At 37.0% G+C, this 20,904-nt stretch overlaps 1 pseudogene; it reads left to right on the top strand.

The window, feature by feature from the left end:
- Window positions 1–19,877: 19,877 nt before the first annotated feature.
- Window positions 19,878–20,533, top strand: LOC149174798 (cyclin-dependent kinase D-3 pseudogene; annotated as a pseudogene).
- The last annotated feature ends 371 nt before the right edge of the window (window positions 20,534–20,904 follow it).

Raw genomic sequence — 20,904 nt, 5'->3', positions numbered from 1 at the left:
TTAGACGGATCCTCTCCAGACTTACCTTCGAACTTGGGTATATCGCTGGGCAACTTATTTGGCATTGGCGGCCAGAACGGAAGATATTGAATTGGATCGTTCGTTAGGCGCGTCAAGTCGGGTAAATCTAAAGTCGCAATAAACGGTAACTGCCGGTTAGGATCTCTAAAACTCTGAGTCACAATACCAGCCCCAGGAGGAGGATATCCAGGATAACTAGGAACAGGAGTCGCATTTGGGATATTATATCCTCCTGGAAAACCAGGATTAACCGGACCGTACTGGGGTTGCTGAGGTGGTTGATAAGTGTACCCAGGATACGGTTGATACTGGTAAACCGGTTGTTGGGCAGCTTGCCCAGGTTGATACTGTCCCTGGTACGGAGGTTGAACAAATTGAGGTTGAGTAGTAACAACCGTACTTGTACCAGGTTGGCCTGCAGGCATCTGGACTGTGGTTTGAACCGTGGGTCCAGACAACGGTACAGATGTCTGAGGAGTGGTTACAGGGACAGTAGAAACCGGAGCTGCCGATACTCCAGAAGTAAGCATGGTAGATGAAGCGGTAGTTGCTGCAGCCGTGTGAGGTGGAGTACCAGGTGCAATTGGCGGCTGAGTAACTACAGAAGTTACAGGGGTCTGAACACTTGACTGGACAGGTTGCGGTTGCTGGGGTGGACCAGGAACTGCAGGTTGTCCTGCTTGAGGTACCGACTGTATACTTGGTTGCGACATCTGTTGACCCTGTGACGGATCCCATGTTAACATTCCAGGGTATTGACTCGTAACAGGTTGAGGATACTGAGATCCATAGCCGTATTGAGGATAGGGTTGATAACTGTAAGGTGCAGTCCCATATGATTGCCCTTGAGGTGGTTGATAACCTTGACCAGGGTATTGACCCGTAGGTTGATAACCTTGAGGTAAATACGAATACTGGGGTTGACCTTGACCTTGAGGTTGGTATCCTTGAGGTTGATACCCTTGGGGTTGATACCCTTGGGGTTGCCATCCTTGAGGTTGCCATCCTTGAGGTTGATACTGATACTGAGGTTGACTTTGGGGTACATATTGAGGCTGGGGTTGATACCCTTGAGGTTGCCCCCCAGTCACAAATGAAGTACCTTGAGGTTGCCCCCCAGGCATTAACGAAGGTTGCCCCCCAGGCGGTAATTGGCCACCTTGAGGTTGGTTAATGGGAGTTGAACCTGACATCATATAAACGTCACCTATACTCAATGGTACATTACCACTGTTTCCAACTAATAACCCATGATCAATGGGTTGAGGAGATGCTCCCGCAAAGGTACCAGAAAGTGATTGATACCCAGTAGGAACAGAAGGACCGCCATGTAAAAATGATTCAGGACTTTGTGAAAACACAGATGACTGACCAGACATATTTACAGGAGAATGAATTCCTCTAGGTGGAACCGGAGTACGAGGTGTAGAAAAACCTACTGAGTTGTCTAAAAAATTGGTTAATGCAAGGTACCAAGATTCACTTCTAGGAGGACTGTAAAAGATGGATTCACGCTCCCTTAGATCAAGGGTAATTAGATCTTCAGAATCAGAAACGCCTATTTCTTCCTCTGGAACAAGTTCTTCTATAGCAATTAATCCAACAGGAAGATTTTCGGTGATAATTCTTTCTATTCTTGGTGAATCAGGAACACTAGGAGTTGGAGTAACAGGTTCTGAAATTTCAGGTTCTTCGCCTGTTTCACTGGCAGATGAAAAACTACCAGCAAGCTCGGAAACTGTAACAGCTTCGGGATTGTAACCTGTTTCTAAACTTTGGTAATCTGGATGGACTACCAAGGAAAATTCTCCTTCTTCAGGTGATCCTACTCTACTGCCACTAGGAGGAGTTACAAGGACCTTTAACCCTTCTAAATTACCTGGGTCGTCTCGAGGAGGGGATCCCCTAAGTCTACGGGATCTTCTCAACAATTCGGCCACAGAAACAACTTCAGGAGACTGGCCCGCAATTCGACGGGACCTTCTCGGTAATTCCGCCACAATTAAAGATTTTAACTACAACACACGAAATCAAAGTAAAAAATTTCAAATCAAACCACCTAAAGTCTTCTAAAGAACCAATCAAATTTGAAGCACACGCCTAAATAATCTAGAGCGTCAAACCACACACAAACAGTAGTCTTCCGGACCAAAACGCTAGTTGGTGATTAGGCCCAACCTCGCAGGATTCAGTACAGAAATAGTGGGTGGAACAGTTACCCCGGCAACCTGCTTAATGAATAGACTGGACCAAGTTCCTCCACTTTAACCGTCTCGAAGTGAAGCGAACCCCCCAGAAAATCCAAGTGAGTATAACCGACGTCTGCTCCAGGTACAGTGGGACCTTCCCTCCACCGTCACCTTGGGTAGAATCCTAGATATTATGGCCACTAAGGTTACCAATCACAACAATTACACCTGGGGGAACAGTCTAAACTCCGACAGCACGCAAGGGCAGAGTAGCAAGCTCCAATCCCCTTACCGGCTCCTTGACAACAATCCAAGGTTTACCGATAAGTGACCCCTGGCTCCTCGACAATGGTTAATCCGAGGTTTACCGTTTGTAATACGTACTGCCTGGCGTCGTTCCCAACGAGGGAGGAATGATCCCCTCACTGGTTCGGACACGAGCTCGTGTTTCTCCTTTAAGAGGAGCTTTCCCAGAATGTAACTGAAACAATTGGATTTGTTCTACTCAAGATAGACTATCTGTTTGGTTTTGTAGTCTTGGAGAGTTAAGTACTCACCTACTCCAAGACCCTAGCCTAAGCTATGTTGGTGCTTCAGAGCCCTAGAAAAATAAAGATTACTAGATTGATTTTAATTTAAGCGTTACTTTTAAGGTTGTTTCTTAAGTCAAAAGGTGATGGAAGTGAAACCAGTGGTGTGTTGACTCGACTCGAAACCACTACAAAATGCACCTAGAATGATTTATCCACTACTTTACTTTTTCGATGAATTGCTTAACTAAAAAGTTGAGAGAATGCAATCTTTATAAAAGCAACTTCTTAATTGAAGACAATCAAAGAAACAATTCGTTTTTCTTTTCCAAGCATAAAAACATAACTTCTCTTTACATGCACGAAAAAACTCTTTTCTTCTTTTGAAAACAAAAAGCTACTTGAAACAAGACTTTTTAAGAAGATGTTTTTGTATTTTTCTTTTAATAAAGCAAGTAAATCTAATGTAACCAAAAATCAATCTTAACAACTCTTAAAATCTATGAAAATGCACTCATAAGCAAACTAAAGGCAAATTTACTCTAAGCAATCTTAACGAGGCCAAAACTAACAATGATTATTTCTAAGGTGTTTTACTTGATCACAATCAAATCAAGGACTAGCTTATTGCAGAATCAAAAACTAGCCAAAACAAAACTCTAATCTTTTTGTTCTTTTTGTAAAATGGAAATCAATACTTTATAAACAAGTAATTCGAAATTTGACCCAAAACAACTCAAATGGAAAGTTGCTCACAAAAGGAGACTTTACGACAGGCCCAACTTCTAAGAAGGTTGACTAACCAGAGAGATCTAAGGCTGGACAACTTTCTACTATCAAAGTCACTACAAAGCCTTTCCAAAAATCAAACCCTAGGTCTAAACTTCGTTGAAAACCACTAAAACACTCAAAGCTCACAAAACAAGTTTAGGTGAAAATTCTTGACAGGGTACTAAAGGATCTGGGCAGAAAACACTAAGGAAAAACAAAATCTAAAAGCAATTTGAAGCAAAAATGGAATTTTCTTAAGTTTTACAGGAAGACGCAGGCAACCCGTTGTCACAGGTGCGGCCCCGCTCTGTGCAGATGGCAACAGCGCGTCCAAAGACGCACTGTGCAGTACTCAGAGGGTGCGTCCTTCTGGAAAAATGAAGAAAAACCAAATCTAACTAAATTAAAGCTAAGCCACCCAAATACTAATTCTCTCAGTCAAAAACCAGAAAATAAAAATGATTTTCTCAAAGCAAAGTTCATATAAAGGAAAAGACTCTCTCATTAATGGATTCCCCAGCGGAGTCGCCAATTTGTCACACGGAATCTGTCAAGGGTGCGGACACGACTGACCTTCCTAGAAGTCTAAGACATTCTAATGACAAACAAGACAAAATGGAGTGATCTTTCTCTAAATACACCTTTTACAACATGAAAACTACAAGTGTTTAGGCTTACCTTATTCCAAAACGCTGTTGTTGAAGTCCGTTCTTGACGATCCGGATGAGCTCCTCCTTCAAGTCAATTCCTGCAACCACAAACAATCAAACAATTACCAAGCACTTGCATTTCATATAATAAAACATATATTCAACATGCAGACCAAGGAACACATGAAATAACTCATTAACACAAGCTATTGAGAAAAATAAACCAGTTTGTATTAATAACGAAACAAAGAAACTCTTACAACCTGGCCTTGGTGTTGTGCAAGTTCCTCCCAGGGTCCATCAAGGGTTTTCCTCTACTTTGACAAAGCTCACCCTCTCCCAAGTAGAATCAAGTGAAGACAATCTCTCCTCACAAAGGCTCTAATGGAAGACCTAAATCCTGCAGCATTTACCCAAAGAAAATGTATAGCTCCAACCTCCTCTCCTTCTGGCTCAATGCCTTTATTTATAGTGCTGTAAAGAGGTTATTCAGGTCCACTATCGATGGGATCATCCCCCTCTATGGGTGGGATAGCTCCCTTATTGATGGGATAAGTTCCCCCTTAATAGAGATACATGAACCAACTGGAGGCGCATCCATTTCATCAAACCGACCTCTAGAATGTTCTAGAAGTAACCACAAGTAACTTTTTCAAGATAAAACTCGTGCATTTTGCCTTTTACAGAGGGACGCACCTGTCCCTTAACATACAGAGCGTCCATGGACGCAGATTTTGTGAACATGGTCAGCGTCCCCGCAGGTAAGGCTAGAGAGAACCTGCGACCCCAGAGATAAACATAGTTTTTACAAGACTTTCTCTCTTCTTTGAGTTTGAGATGGATAACAGAGGCATGAGACTTGCCTAAGAGGGTAGCATGAATGTTGATTTGAGCCATACTAACTGTAAGTAGTCAAGGTGACATTTTTTAGTGTAACAGTAAAGCTGTCGTTTCAGGAGAATCCGATTTGTCAAAGATTTCGTCATATAGAGCTTCTCAAGCTTCGTCCACAGGCCTGCGGCGGTTTTCTCTGACATAATGTTGAACAGAACATCGTCCGCCAGACATAACCGAATTGCGCTTAGAGCTCTATCGTCCATCTCATCCCATTCATCCTCCGTCATGGAAGCAGGTCTTTTGTTTTTCCCCAACAGTGCTTTTGCCACACCTTGTTGAACCAGCAGATCGTGCATCTTCACCTTCCAGATCTCAAAATTATTCCTGCCATTAAACTTCTCAATTTCAAAACAGGCACTTTGAGTTTTCGCCATTTTGTATCAAAAAAGCACAATAATCTCCAATATCCAACTTTAAATACCAGCAATAGAAAAAACTGCCTAAGCCTTTCTGCCTTTGCCTTTAAAACAAAAACTGCCCTTTGCACTTATATTAAAAAATGTGATATCCATCCTTAAAAAAAAACTCAATATCCCAGCACATAAATATGCCCACACCAGATATATCACCCAAAAAACACCAGCTGTATATTTCATCTGTTAAGTCTTTAATTTCCTGGCCTGTTTTGAGTGTTACTACTCCAAGCATACACAACGCATAAATTTAAAAAACACAGCGCATATATAAAAGTTTTAACATATAACTTTTATATGTTATAAAAGTTTTAACATATAACATATATATGTTGTTTATAACATATATATCCATTCCATTGTCCAATATATATAGACGCTGGTTTAAAACACATCAAATCCACATAATTCACGTGGGTTCCAATATAGATACGCTGTTGGAAATATAATTCAGGCTGTTTTGGATTATATATATACACGCTGTTTTTTATTGTTTCCACGCTGTTTGCCAAAACATCATATCTATGCGGTTTTTGATATATATATTAACGCAGGTGCAAATAATCACATATATGCACGCTGAAATATAACCACGCCTTTTTGTTTGAATGTAGCACCGTTTTATATTACATATTCGTGCTGATATAAAAAACCATACCGTTTTCAAATATGTATCAAACCACGCCGTCTTTTAAATAAATCCACGCAGGTTTTAAATAAATCCACGTTTTGACTGCGCATACCTTTATTCAGCGCACAATTTGCAGGTTATTTCAAATGGAACGCAGGGTATATCAAAACCTTTTCAATATCCATCGCTGTTTGAACAGCTCCACAGCGATCACCTCCAGGCAGCGCCTCGATCATCGATCAACGCACCAGGTAATACCGCACAGCTCCCTCACTGCTCCAGCATAGCCAGCGCTCCACCTGAAAACCAACTCCGTGCTTCAGCAGTGCCGCTCCTCCAACTTGCTCTGATACCAATTGTTGGATCAGGTGCACAGCAAACATAAATACACACAGCAATTATCAAGCACAAAAACACAATAATTAACGTGGTTCACCCAACCAATCTGGGCTACGTCCACCAAACATAGGCATCAGGAATATATTAATCAAATTAGGAGATTACATCATGAAATCCTCACACTCTCTTGGCAAATCATCAGAATGATTGCCTGTTATATAGCATAGAGAATCTAACAGCCTCATAACTCCCTCACATCAAATATAGGAGGCATTAACTCCCTCCCAACAACCTGGAGCTAATCTAGGAACTGAATCCCTATTGTTGTCATCTATAGAGATTTCTGCCTATTTCACTTCAAACAGAAAATCTCAACATTTCCTTGACTGACACGGCTCTTCGCAGCGGTCTGCTATTGTGACAGGTTCACTCTTCAAATAGTTATTTAATATTCTCGTAAAGAAATACAATTCCTTCTAATTTGTATTATTTCTATGTCATTTACATATAAGGGCTTATTGGTTAAAACATTAAACAAAACAATTTGGTTTTGTTTGACGTGGAATGAAGCTTTAACTTTATTATTTGATCATGTTCACCCATGGCTAGACCAAGTCGTAACAGGATCTAATTTTATAGGGAATATTAACCTAAAAGAGAATAACCCTACTTGCATATGTTACTTTTATGCTTATCTGTAATTTGTATGGAATGATATTTCATTTCATTTTCAAATAATGTATTTAGGTTTCTAGTTAAATTCTTTTTTGGGTATTTGTTTTTATTTTTATAAAATTTAAATTCTTTATTAAGCCTTATGAGGCATTTTATTTTCATTGATGTTTCCCATGTATGCTAAAACTTAGTGTTTATCTTTTAAATGCTTCTTCTAGAAGCTCAAGTATGGAAATAGAACCTCTAAATTTCCTAATGTGTTCAGCCTCTTTCCTATATACGTTGGCATATTCACACACCCCAATCACTTATTTTGTAAAAATTGGTTCTCTCTTTGTGTATTGAGTCATGGATGTTGTTGTGGATTATTTACCATTAGGGGAATTTAATGTCAAAGGCAATTTTTTCCTTATTTATTTTGTTACATGACTAAGGTCTAAATCCACTTAGTGTTCCATTTGCAATATATTATGTGTCTTTTCAATCTCATAAATTAACTTCTTTCTCTCAAAATTGGTATTGTATTTTGAACATTGGCTATTAATTCCAAATGTTTAAAAATTGTAACTTTCTTATTATTTGGATAATCTAATTAATTTATTCATATTTTTTCTAGTTATTGCATGTGTTATGAATATGTATTGTAAACCTTCCATGTTTGTTATATTTTATTATAATATCTAAAATAGCAGTTATGTCTATTATATTTTATTATAATTTCTAAAATAGTAGTTATAAAGGGTTTAAATCCTTTTTGGATTTTTCTTCCTTTTTAATTTATGTCCTTAAATTTTGATATCTTCTTTGTTCACACGCCCTCTATTTGTATAATAATTCATTTCATATCATCCTCTAAAAATTCCATCATGTCCTTTAAATTTTATGTTATGGCCTAAAGCTACAGCTTTCTTTCTCCTTATTTATTGTTATGCTAAACTATCCTCACCCGTATCTTTAATTTTTCATTTATATTGTTGTTATACTCTAGTATAACCAATCTTACTCATGTAAGGGAGGATATTACTAACATACACCAATTTAATTGTATTATACTTAGTTTCTACCACGTTGGTCTCTACTTTTTGTAGCTATACTAAACTCTAAGTTGAATTATAATTTGTGAATTCGATGGTAGAAGTATGTTCACAAAATATTTTAGAAAATAAATCCATAATAAACAAAACTCTAATTTTCTTCATATGCAAATATGCATCATAATTTCACTATTCTAAATACACAAGTACTTGAACCAAATCTAAGGCTTAAAGAATAAAATTATATTCTTTTTCTTTTTGGTTGCATGCGTATTTCTTACAAAATAAAAGAATTTAGCAAATGATAGACATTAAAACACTAGATAGTCAAGGTATTGACTTGCCAATTATGTTCTGCAATTTAATTTTGGAGCTACTAGGCTCCACCCAACCTTGACTCTCTATCCTGAAATTACCCCCTAAGCTTCAATAGGTTGTCAATCAATTCATTCATTATTCCTTCTCTTTATTACTATACTACTCACCTCATTTCATAATTGTGTGAGTCACATGCCAGTATAGGACAAAAATTACCCTTTCCCAACTTCTATTGATAGTTAGCGACTACCTCCTTATCCACCAAGTGGCAAGTAGTTACTTTGCTCATTAACGAGCATCACTACAGTATAGGACAGAAATTACCCTTTCCCGACTTCTATTGATAGTTAGCGACTACCTCCTTATCCACCAAGTGGCAAGTAGTTACTTTTCTCATTAACCAGCCTCACTCTCCCCAACCTCTTAATATAGTATCTTGCCTTACTAAGAACATTATTGATCAATAAATTTACATAATTTAATAGTCTAATCCTTATATTAGATGCGCAGATTTTACAACATCAAGGCCAATTAAATTCAACCATTAACGTATAACCCATAGTTTATCTTCAACAAATTGCAACCTCAAAATTATTTTCCAAATTTTTATTAACAACCTCACATAACATAAATATTAATGACAGAGTATTGGTAAACCATTCTCAAATAAATTATAAATTCATAACATCAACCACAGTTGACATATACAACATTATCATTAAACTCTAAGTCAATATCACGTACTCCCCCTCTAACCATTCTCTTCCTAAAAAGATATAACATGATGAAAATAATAGGCTTTTCATGTTAATATCTATTGTTGATCATTGTAGCTCCGTGTTGGATGCACATGGGTGACCAACGTAAATCATTTTATATTAATACAAAGTTTCCATTACACTCTCCTTGAATTTTCACTCGACTCCCCCTAAAATTGAACTACTACGGATGTCAAAGCTCCCCCTAAGTTTGGTCTTTTGTATTCTTTTCCCACCATAGAGCTATTCTTGGACATATTTGAATAGTTTCCCTCTATGTTCGGACATAAATCTAGTGAAAAGAAGAGTGAAACATGTATCCCATATTTTGCCTTAAATACTCAAGAGGTTTTGTAGCAAGGGGATTAGAAACTTGTTCCTTTATTGAGATGTAACAACCTCACAATATGTTCATTCACGTATTCTCTAAGAAAATGATAATGGATGGGTATATGCTTGGTTTTGGAGTGAATGACATGGATCTTGGATATATTGATAGCACTTGTTTTATTACATATAATGGTAATAGGTTTATTCAAAATGTTTTTTTCATCCAAAGAATCAGCAATAGAAAGACTTTTTCTTAACTAGTCCACTAAACAATTACCAAGAAAGAAAGCACCACCACTTGTGTTTTACTTATCATCTAGACTTCCAACCCAACAACATTTTGTTAGAGAATGTAACTAGTTCTGGTATTCGTAATTTGTACAATTATGTATTTTATGTAAAAATAAAAGAAAATAAAAATAAAAATCACTTTTATTTTTCTAGACAGATATGTTCTTCATGGTTCTAGGTTTTTTATTAGGAGAGTCAAAGTCCTATATGGACCTATTGTAAAATAAAAATAAAAAGAATTTTAAAAATATTCATTTAGGGGTCAAAAACCCCTCTAGGTTCCAAGTCAACTTACTTGTCAAGTCACCCTACCCCAGTGGACATGTCTATTTGCACCCCTCTAGACTATATAAATAGAGGAAAGATGGAGCTCAATTTGGACACACACTTGGATGATTTTGGTCTGAAATATCATAGAAGGACAAAGATGAAGAGGAAGGTAGAAGTATGAGAGAGAATTTCTTCTTGAGCCTAAAATTGTGGAAGTTATGCCTTGATACATCTCTTGTTTCTAGTCCCTTGTTGATGGATCTGCTTAGATGAAGGAAGGTTTGATTTGGAATCTAGTAGGTAAAGCATTTTTCTATGGTCATGGCTCTTGGATATCTCATTTGATTTGATTTTATAAGAAAACAAAATTTTGGGTTTTCCCTTTGCCCTAGATTAGATCCTATATCTTGTGTTCCCTATTTTCTTGTGATCTTCATGTTTAATGAAAAAGAACATAAATAAACAAGAAGCACACAAATTTCAGAAGCAGTTATCAAAGGAAAATAAAATCTAATTTAATCATTTAGCTTCCATATTTTTGAATATGGTATCACACCTAAGGTTGGTATGTTAGAGGGTTGAAGACTACTTTTGTTGGAATTTGAATCAAATATTTGAAGTTTTCTCCATCCCTAAAGGTCTTCGAATCTCTCCCTGTGATTTTTGTTGGATAAAGTTGACGAACTGCTGAAGCTTCTATCTCCGTGAATTGGATACCTTCCTGTCTCTGTGGCTTGATCGAATGAACAAAGTTCAGGTAGAAATGGAAAAATATGCTGATGAAAATTATAATATGTGGAGTCCCCTAATCTTTTTTGATACGAAATCCATATAACCTTTGCAATGCAATTCTCTGTTGATAATGCTATATGTGATGTAATGTGAGTGAGTCAAATTTTGTGATATGCAAGACGATAAACCTTAAAATGTAAAAAGACTATTCTATGTTGACCAAACTAAGTAGCATTGCGTATTTCATTGTGAACAATTGAATCCTGAGCATGTGGATTAGAAGATCTGTGATCGATTCTCAGAAGTTACTATATGTAGCAAGGAATGAAGTTTTAAGATATTTTTTTTTTTTTGAAGGAGGAACTTAGTGCACCGAAGTGACTCAATCTCACATGGTAGAGTTATGAGACTCGTTGGATCAGTTCTAAGATATCATTGGCTCAAGATCGTGTGACACGTAATGTCATATCGTGACAATAACTTAAGGATTTTTTTGACAGTACATTATAGAGCGCACACTCATTTCTATGGCACATAGCAATTTCCTGCGGCATCATGCATTCACAGTGATATCCTAACATCAAGTTGTATTGAGAACAAATTAAATTTCAGAAGGATATATCGAAGGCATCATGTTTCTTAGCTTCTTTGTTATTTGACTGCAACCATTCATAGAGACTTGTGATAACATACCGAAGCATAAATGTGGCAACTGCGATTTGTTTCATATATCTTTCTGGATACAATATTACGCTCTTTTAATGGATCGTTACAATGGCACGACATTGACACAACTATACAATTCTCTTGGAATATCACTAATATTAATTAATAATGATCTGCAACGTCAATAAGTTATGTGTAGAAAGGAGCCAAGCCCATATGACAAAAGTTAAGATACGCTTTGTTCAGTGCACATTGTGAAGACAATCATTTTTCCAGCTTGAAGTTAATGGCATTTTGTGGTAAGTGATACCTGGACGGATTCGTGGGACCATCATAAGTACTAACACATAGAAAGGACAATGGTCGAAGAGTTTTTTAATAAGCTATAATTATGTGATGAACTTGTGTCGGTATCAAAGGGCTTGGCCGCCTATGAGAGTAGGGTTCTGCCAGAAAAGGCATCAATATTATTTCTCAGAGACACAACTTATATAACAAATTTCGAGAACTAAAATTGCACGTTCTCTATAGTATTGAAAGTGAATTGATAGTGCTTCGCATTAAAATATCAAGAATTGTGAAACATAACTTTGGAAGAAGACTTCTTCAAATAAAGTCAATATATGATGGTTGAACACTCAAGTCAATCTTTGCAAAATGCGACGCATTGTATCCCTATGGCTCATACATAAAAGGTGCTAATGGAGGACAATTATGGTCCTATATGGCTTATGGAAATAACATGATACTTAGTGGAAACTATATGGATCATGGAAGAAAAATTTCGAGTCACCTTGTTCTGACATAAAGAAGCAACCAAAACTATGATCTTGTGGACCTCATAAAGAAACATGGACTTTGTAGCTTGATGGAAAAAAATATGGATCACCTCTTTTAAAGAATGATGTGCCCTTGAAAATTAAAAGACTCCATCCTTACAAAGAAGAAGGTACATGCATAATTTGTTTTATGTGCATTTTATGTGGTGAGTCAAGATTATGATAAATAGTCATTAGAAAGGATATATAAAGTCTTTAAGGTTTTGCAGCCAATTCAGTGCATATCTTGATAATTTGGGGTTTGTAGGTTTGTGGAATCTTGAAGGCTTTGATATTTAATTTTTCTGAACCCTAGATTGAACTAACCCTAGGAATGAAAAATCTAACCCTAACTGTTTTCTCCCTCTAAAAGAATCCCTAGTTCTTGATATCTAGGGTTTGTAAGAATAATTTAGGGTATGTGGTAAAACCCTCACAAGGGTTGAAGTAAAAATGAAACCTAGGGCTTAAAATTCAAAACCCTAGGGTTGATGTTTCCACCAAAAGTAAAAACCGTAATAAGGGTTATATCAAGAAATATAGGGTTTTTAGAACCCCAGAAGTATGCCATCTAAGAAACCATGGAAATCCTAGATTGACGGAATTGATTTCATGATCTTGTCTTTGTATATGTTTCTTGGTTTTACTTGCTTCTAAAAATTTCAGGCATGTAATGAAGGCTACCAAAATTATGGAAGCAAGATGAGAAGGATCAAAGAACAAAAGAAAAACTTCACGGGCTGAAGGCTTCAGATTCAAATGCATGTTGCAACTCTAAGTCAGAACACAACAAGGGGAATAACAAAGGGAAGTTGATTATTGACGTGGAGCCCACTGTCATCATTGCCACCAACAAGGTCTAGAAGATTGAGCCCAAAGATATAGAGGAAGGGTAGAATCTCTTCCACTCAACTTGAAGTTAATGACATATTGTGGTAAGTGATACCTTGATGGATTGGTGGAACTATCGTAAGTACTACTACATAGAAAGGACCAAAGAAGCAATACTTTGGAACTGTGAATTTGAAGCAAGGAAAAGGAACCCCCAAACCATAGACCAAAGGGCAAATCCAAGGGAGGGTGACCCAAGGCAACCCTCAAAGTCACAAACAAAAAATAACACCGTGAAGACAAAGGATACATGGAAGTGGTATAAGTTCCACAAGAGCCCCAGTCACAACGCAAGTGAGTGTCACACGAGGCAATCACTGGTGGTCGAGCTGAAGGCTTCATATTCAGATGTGTGTTACAACTCTAAGTCACAAAACGACAAGGGGAATGACAAAGGGAAGTCAATTATTGATGTGGAGCCCAGTGTCATCATTTCCACCAACAAGGTCTAGAATATTGATCCTAAAGATATAGAGGAAGGGTAGAATCACTTCCACTCATGGATGTTGGTGAAAGGGTCTCTATTACAGTTAACTATCAACAATGGGTGTAGAATTTTATTGTAGATTCAAACTGCAAATTGTAATATGGTAAAACAATTGACTTGAATCTACTCTACTCATCAATAGAAACAAAAATTCATCAATGAAATCACGAAGAAGGGAAGGAAGAATTTCAATCACACATAACAAGATAATTTTCTAGGGTAAACCACAGCTAAAAAACCCTGCTATATCTATATTGCATTAATCAGAAGATATGAGAAGAAAATACAATGCTTGTTCAACTTGAACTAGATCTATGCACAAGTGCAATCTATCTCACTGCTTCACAAACCAACTCAAGCCAATACTTAGCCAAATATGTTTTCTACCAAGCTCCTACTTCCTTGCATAGTTTCCTAGGGAATTAGCCCATATTTTATTTGGAAATTCCTCATCCATAATTGTGCAATCCATCCATAGGCCTTCCTCTGATTGCATGCATTATCAGTTTAATTTAGATGATTTTACAACTGATAGTACATTGTCCCTGAAATCCAATCTTAATTGGGTCTTTCTCAGAACTGACATGCATGAGTTATTTATGAGTAACTTATCAGTTATCTAATTGGTCACTACATCTGAATTAAATCCAATTTAATTCACTTAACCTCTCACTAGTTCCTCCATCAGTTAGAACTATTTTAATTGAATTTAACTTAGATAAACTGAATTAAATAATTACAAGTCAATAATAACTCAAACTGCCCCCCTAAAATTTAGGGATCACTCTACATGGCTCTAAATAGACTCCCAACTCGAATTACTAAGCCAAGTCAACTTAAATTAGTCAGTTATTACAAGTTGTTATGAGAATTAGAATTATAATTTAATTCCTAATTTAATTCAAGGACAAATTAAATTAGGATTTTTCTTGTTGCATTTTTTCAACACTCCCTCTCAACAAGAAAGGGATTATCTGTTACCCCGATCCTGCCTCTATGAAACTCAAATTTTCATCTTGACAATGCCTTTGTCAAAATATCTGCATCCTACTCCTTTGTAGGAATGTACCTTGACAACATGATTCTCCTTTGCACGCAATCTCACAGATGGTGATACCGAATGTCAATATGCTTGGATAGATCATGAAAAACTGGATTCTTAGAGAGTTTGATATAACTCTGATTGTCATAGTAAATCACTGTAGGATCCATCTGTTGACCAAACAAACCGACAAGGATCTTCCTCATCTAGATATCCTCACAAGATGCTTGACTAGAAGCCATGTACTCTTCTTCTGTTGAACTGGGTGCAACTGATATCTGCTTCGTACTGTGCCAAAAAAATGTTTCTAACCTAATACTAAAGATTCCCACTAATGTGCTCTTCCTTTTGGATCGACTCCCTGCCCAATATTCATCTGTGAAGCCTTGAAGCTTCACTCCCACTATCTTTCTATACCAAAGACCAAACTAAGTGGTTCCTTTGAGGTATCTCAACACATACTTAGTTGTCTTCCAATAAAGTTTGGTTGGCTTGACCATGGCTTTACTAAGATGGTTAACTACAAAACACATGTCTAATCATGTGTTCACCAAATACATCAGCGAATCCACAAGCTATCTATAAATAGTAGCCTCCACTACTTCACCTGAAGTAGCATTCTCCTTCCTCCAGTTACATGCTAGAGGCGTTTCCATGGGTTTTCGACTCTCCATGTGGAACTTCTTCAGTATCTCATTGGAATACTTTCCCTGAGAGACAAATAGTTCCTCATCTCCTTTCCATACTTCCATACCAAGAAAGTAATGCATGAGCCCCAAGTAATTCATCTTGAACTCTCTTGGAAGATCCTCTTTGAAATATTTAATTAGATTCTCATCACCAGTCAAAATCAAATCATCGACATATGATACTATAATCAACAATTTACCTTCAACCACAATATGGTAAAGGTTTTCATCTGCTTCACTTTTGGTGAAGCCCAACCCGGTGAAATAGTTTTCAATCCCAGTGTACCAAGAACAGGGTTCTTGTTTTAGTCCATACAGCGCTCGCTTGAGTCTGCACACTTGTGACTCTCTATTGAAGGTCTCAAATCCTTCTGACTGCTCAATATACACCACTTCCTTAATCATTTCATTGAGGAATGTTGTTTTTAAATCCATCTGGTGTATCTACGATCCCATCTTCACTGGCAATGCTAGAATAGATCTGATTGATGAGTACCTTGCTATAGGATCAAAGGTCTCATCGTAATCAATTCCCTCCACCTAATAGAACCCTCTGGCCACAAATATAGCGTTTTGTTTCTCCACACTCCCATTTTTTGTTTGATTTAGTATCCAAATCCATCAAAAACTCACCATTAACTTGTCTGTTGGTCTTGGGACCACCTCTCATACACTGTTTCTGATAATGGAGCCATACTCCTCAACCATGGCATTAACCCACACTAGTTGCAGCACTGCTTCCTCAAATGAGGATGGCTCAATATCTACACTCTTGCTCATCATATACATGTCGCCACTATACTAATTGTTATGAATATTATTCATAACAAGTAAAATAAATAAAATAAATGTAAAAAGTAAATAATCAGATATTGCTTAGGTTAAATAGTCATTAAGTTAAGTGAAAAGGCATGTCTAAAAGACATTCCCAGTCACGAAAGAACACCTGCTTAGGTATATATATGCGGGTCTTGATTGTAACAATCATCACTTATACATTTTTATATACAATAAATTAGTATTATTAAATACCTCTTGTGTATTTTTACATTCAAGTCTACAAGCTATCAATTTTTATGCTTTAGTGGTATCAGAGCCATGGCACATAATATAATCATGCAGGTCTTTGAATGTTGTTCACCACACAATGTGCTATTACGTTCACGTCCTGAATGCGTTGAATAGTTTAGTAAAATTCAAGAAGAATTTTAGCGTATAGAAAAATCATATGGAGAAGTTAAAGCATGTTGAAGGGAAATCGTGTTATGAAACCATCTCAAGAAAAGATAGAAAAGATAGATCAACGCCTTAGAATTCAGCCTCTTCGAGGGGGCAACCTCCTTTACATTACATAAATGAACAATTCTTCGATGATACAAATGAAAAGACCTCCTTTCTATATATAGGAGTCTAAGGGGTCATAACATAATCATAGCCGACATAAAAATAATAGTATAAGGGCACAATAATAACAATAGTGGGCTTTTATGGGGCACATTAGTAACAATATGGGCACTACATGGGTACATCACTATAATAAGTGGGTTGTACTAATAACAATAAAGGGTTACACGAGTAGTATAGGGGCCTAACATGCCCCTCTCCTTCAAAAAGTGTTGTCCTCAACGCTTGAGTAGTTCTTGATGCTTCCGTATAAAATTATTGTCCTCCCATGTGGAATCTTTAGCCGGTAAGTTCTTACACTTGATGAGATACTCTGAAATTGATCGATTTCGTTGCTGTCGGGTTCTTGTTTCTGTGACTACTCTAGGTTCCAATATGATTTTTCCTTCCTCTTCAATTTCTGGCAATATTGTTTGAATTGGGATCTTTTGCAACTTTTGAATAAGTGGCCATACTTCTTCGTCCTTCTTCCATTCATCCCTTGCTTTGTTTATCCAATCTGGTTGGACAATAGAAATAGCACAAAACAATGCTTCCACATCCTCATCCTTGAAGAGTCTTCCCATTTGGTAAGGTCGCCATTTTTTAAGTGCATGTAGTATTGCCAACATTTTCTTCTCATAAATAGCTTGCTTGAGATGTAGCAGTGAAAATATCCAATCACCTACATCAAATAATTTTTCACTACGATGTTGATCTACCTGTTGTTTCATTTGATTTTGCACCGAAGTGGCGTTATCATTTAAAATTTGGAGAACTTGTTGTTGATGCTCAATGTGATCTTTCACTGCTTGAACCTTTTTCTTCTTGATATGTCCTTCTATCTCTCGAGTTTGAGGAGTGGTAATTCCTTCCAATCCTTTACAAGATATGGTCGGATTCATTTCTTGATGCTCGATGTGATCTTTCACTTCTTGAACATTTTTCTTCTTGATATGTCCTTCTATCTTCATAGTTTGAGGAGTGGTAATTTCGACCAATGAATTACAAGATATGGTTGCATTCACTTCTTCTTTCTCGATGTGATCTTTCACTTCTTTCACCTTTTTCTTCTTGATATGTCCTTCTATCTTGAGAGTTTGAGCAGCGGTAATTCTTACCAATGCTTTACAAGATATGGTCTGATTCATTTCTTCTTTTTCTGGGGTGGGGTCCTGGCATATATTTTCTTCTTTTGATGTTTCTTGATCCTTTTATTCCTCCTCTTCATATTCTATGTAAAATAATTTCTTCTCAGCACACTTATGACCTTTAGTGCATTTTCTATCACAATTGTAACAAAGCCCTTTTTCTCTTTTTTCTTCCAATTGTTGTGGTGTAACCCTTGTAGGTTGTGGAAGGCTAGGAGAAACAACACCTTCCATCTTTATAGTTGTGAGGGATATGCTTCCTGGTTTCCATAATTTTTCTTCCCAATATGTCACAAAGCCCTTTTACTCTTTCCAATTGTTGTGGTGTTGCTCTAAAGAAGGTGTTGCTCTTTGTATCCTCATAATGTGCTATCATTTCCTCCGTGAAAATTGACCACATAACAAGTTGTTTACGAGAACAAAGCCCTTCATACCATAAAAATTGATCTGGTTCTAAATATGAAGATGCAATACATACCTTTTGTAATAGTGGTACACCATGTAGATCAAAATATTGCTCCATCTTAAGTATCCAATTTACAGATCCTTGCCATCAAACTTCCTCATCTTGCTTTTTCTTGATTTTAGGAGCTCAGTCTTGAAACGACTGTAACTCTGTACTTTCGGATCTTTAAGTTCTGAAATTGCGATCTGTAGTAGCACTCTATGTCCTCTTTCCAATGCCACAAGTCTCACCCAAATTGGATTCTCCAAGGAAGACTTATGTGAAATCTCCCACAGTGACTTGATTATAGACTAGTTTAGTAGAGCGAACTTGTACGATGTGCCACAAGTCACTGTTTCGACCTTTGGATTTGAAAAATAGATACAAGAAACTACAGTCCATCCTCTTTCTATACCTTCTTACGAAATTTCAATCGGATCCCTAGAGAGAAAGTTATGACGATTTTCCCCAGGTCACCTGTTTGGAATGTAATTCAGGAGTCTGCAAAAAGACCAAATTCCTCAGATCATAGCTCCACAAATATAGCTCGAAAAGATCTGAAATTTAGACCCGAGGTTCAGCGCAATTTCTTCTCAAATGGGTTTTTTTTGCAACTTCTGAAACGTCTCAAAAAAAACGTTACAGCGAAAATTCCACGATGACCTGTTTGGAGCAGCGAAACCCTAGAATCCAAAGCTTTGATACCAAATGTTATGAAACCAGCTCAAGAAAAGATAGAAAAGATAGATCAACGCCTTAGAATTCAGCCTCTTCGAGGGGGAACCTCCTTTACATTACATAAATGAACAATTCTTCGATGATACAAATGAAAAGACCTCCTTGCTATATATAGGAGTCTAAGGGGTCATAACATAATCATAGCCGACATAAAAATAATAATGTAAGGGCACAATAATAACAATAGTGGGCTTCTATGGGGCACATTAGTAACAATATGGGCAATACATGGTTACATCACTATAATAAGTGGGTTTTACTAATAACAATAAGGGGTTACACTAGTAGTATAGGGGCCTAACAAATCGATTATAATGAAGATGTAATAGATAATGATGAATATAAAAGTGATATCAATCAAGATAACAATTTCGATGAGAATGATATAGATTAAGATGAGGACTATCTTGAAAAACAAGAAGATGAACAATATCATAACAATAAGGAAGATGTTGAAGAAGACATTAATGATGATGAAGAGGAATATTGGGAAAATCATAGAGCTTGCAATGACTCTATAATTGTTGATTTGTGCCAAGGCACAAACTAGCCTTTTCTTCTTCATGAGGAAACTATTGATTCTAATATTGGTGATGAAGGGGAAAATGAAATGAATAAGGAGATAAGAAGTGCAGAAAATGAATTTGAAGATGTAAATAAAGTTGTTGATGATGAAGATGAAAATATTACTCACTATGATGACAGAAAGAAGGTGAAAATGGCTCATTCTGATAATAATATTAAAGGCTCCTATGTTCCTCTTCCCCATCCTTTTCTGGAGCTACTCCATTCCTTTGAACAATATGGCAAAGGTATCATCCTTGGGCAAGATACCTATGGGACCGTCTACAAGGCCTTCGATACTATGACAAACAAAACTATGGCAGTAAATAAAATCCATCTGGGTAAAGCCAAAGAAGGTTTTAATGTAACTGATTTAAGAGAAATCAAATTATTGAAGGAGCTTTCGCATCCAAATATAATTCGACTAATAGATGCATATCCACGTAGAAAAAGCTTACATAATTTCTTTAAATTCATGGAGAGTGATATTGGGACTGTTATAAAAGATAGAAACATAGTTCTTTCCATAGCTATATATAATCCTATATGCAAATGACGTTGAAGGGGCTTGTTGTTTGCCGTAAAAAATGGATTTTGCACAAGGATACGAAGCCAAATAACTTTTTGATTGGTTTTGATAGCCATATGAAGTTAAGAGATTTTGGCATGGCTCGCTCGTTTGGTAGTCCAGAGCACAAATTTAATCATTAGGGTTTTTCACTTTGGTACAGGGCACTGGAGTTACTGTGTGTATTTAAACATTATGGTCTAGTTGTAGATATTTGGGCAGCATGTTGTATATTTGCATAACTCTCTCCAAGTATTGATCTTTATGTATGCCCCCTTGATAAAACTATGATCAATATGCTAGTTAAATATGGTCTCATTAAGAAGATGGAGAATGAAAACAAGAAGCACGAAGGCCTTGTTGGATGTGTTGTATGGCATAGGCACAATGTAACATCAAACATGACACCTACGACCCATGAACATTATGTTTTGTCGGTGTCATTTACACCCTGCATTCAGCCTCCTGCAAACAGTCCCTTGTCCCCTGTCTGCTTGGACGTTGTTGGATGCTGGTTTGTCTCAACTCAATTATCCATCCCTTGCTTACAAACTTGTGAACAAGTGACCATCTCTACAAAATGCGACACTCCGACGGCTTCTTTGGACAATCG

This window comes from Pinus tabuliformis, chromosome 4_1, assembly GCF_031772625.1.
Source record: "Pinus tabuliformis cultivar Carrire ecotype Pingquan chromosome 4_1, CPIR1, whole genome shotgun sequence".
NCBI classification, from domain to species: Eukaryota; Viridiplantae; Streptophyta; class Pinopsida; order Pinales; family Pinaceae; genus Pinus; species Pinus tabuliformis.
The sequence above is the reverse complement of the archived record's forward strand: the minus strand, read 5'-3'. Positions and strand labels throughout refer to the sequence as shown.